The sequence below is a fragment of the Ricinus communis genome, chromosome 3 (assembly GCF_019578655.1).
Source record: "Ricinus communis isolate WT05 ecotype wild-type chromosome 3, ASM1957865v1, whole genome shotgun sequence".
Taxonomy (NCBI): domain Eukaryota; kingdom Viridiplantae; phylum Streptophyta; class Magnoliopsida; order Malpighiales; family Euphorbiaceae; genus Ricinus; species Ricinus communis.
The window spans coordinates 16,633,284-16,634,949 of NC_063258.1; the positions used below are offsets into that span (position 1 = coordinate 16,633,284).

General features: G+C 42.9%; 1 non-coding gene across 1 annotated transcript; it reads right to left on the minus strand.

Annotated features, from left to right (window-relative positions):
- Positions 1-367: 367 nt before the first annotated feature.
- LOC125369633 lies at positions 368-474 on the minus strand. Its single transcript, XR_007215310.1, has one exon. It is a non-coding gene; the product is annotated as a small nucleolar RNA R71 (small nucleolar RNA).
- Positions 475-1,666: the final 1,192 nt, after the last annotated feature.

Sequence of the window (1,666 nt, forward strand, 5' to 3'; positions counted from 1 at the left end):
CCGTAAATGTGGTATATTTATCAATATAAGAAAATAACCTCATAAAACTTGTATATTTATGAATCTGAGAAAATAACTCCGTAAAAGTAGTGTAATTACGAGTCCAAGATAACAGTCTCGTAGTAGGGTAAATATTTTAATATGAGAAAATAACATTTTAAGTGGGGTATATTTATAAATATTAGATAACAACCCCGTAATACGGGTATATTTTTCAATTAGAGAAAATAACCTTGTATTGTGGTATATTTGTGAGTTTGAGAAAACAACACTTTAAATTGGTTAATTTTATAATATGAGAAAACAACCCTGATAAGCATCATAATATACATGCTTAGAAATGACATATCCTCCGGCTAAAACTGCTAAACTTAGAAATGACATATCTTCTTTTGTGCAGTTTGATGATGAAAGCATGTACGATGCATGGGAGAGGTTTAAGGATCTTTTGAGATGTTGCCCACATCACGGATTGCCGGTGTGGATGCAGTTCGGACCTTCGGGTTGAACCTTGCAACGAGGCAGATGGTGGATGCTGCAGCAGGTGGGGCGCTAAACAATAAGACGCCCGAGCAGGCTCAGAACTTGATAGAGGAAATGGCCATGAACAACTATTAGTGGCAATCCTCTAGGAGCCGACCAGGAAGATAGGGAGTGGTCAACCAAGTGGACTCTACAGCAGCCTTAGCAGCTCAAGTGGAGCTTCTAGCCAAGAAGATCGACCAACCCCAGATGTCGGTTCATGCAGCGAACGTTGGCTGCGAGTTTTGTGGTGGCCCGCATTACAGTGCGAACTGTACTGCGGGAGGTATGTTTGCTTCATCTTCTACTAGTTTTCCATCTAATTCTGCTATGTCTTCTGATGTTGAACAGGTTGATTATATGGGGAATGCCCCAAGGCAGCAGAATAACCCTTACAGCAATACATACAACCCTGGATGGCGCAATCATCCCAATTTCAGTTGGAGGAACAATAATGCCCAAGGTCCGCCAGGTTTTCAAAGACTTCATCAATAGCCACAGCAACAACCAGCTGGGCCTGCACAAGCTCCTCCTCCATAAGAAAAGAAGTCAAATTTAGAGGAGCTTATGATGAAGTTTGTGACGTCTATGGAAACGATATTCCAGCAGACTGATAGTGCACTTAGGAATCAGCAGGCCTCGATTCAGAACTTGGAGACTCAAATTGGCCAAATTTCTAAGATGCTTTCAGAGAGACCTTCAGGATCGCTCCCTAGCACTACAGAGTCAAACCCGAGGGAGCATTGCAAGGCTATCACCTTGCGTTCAGGTAAGAAATTTACTGGTTCTTCACCTTTAGCTGATAAGGATAATACAATCGTGCAGGTCGAGCCAGCTAAGGAAGGACCAGACCTTGAGGTGGTAGAGAATGAGAGAATGAAAGAAGACAGGGCAAAAGCCCTGTGCGGGAGCATCGGCCCCCCGGTTCCATATCCTGCAAGGTTGAGGCGGGATAAGGTGGACAAGCTGAGTAAGTTTCTTGACTTATTTAAGCGGTGAAAATTAACTTACCTTTTGTTGAGGCAATTTCACAGATGCCGAAGTACGCCAAGTTTTTAAAGGAGATTTTGAGCAACAAGAGGAAGTTGGAGGATCTTGGTCAGGTGGTGCTTAATGAGGAGTGTTCAGCTATTCTCCAGAACAA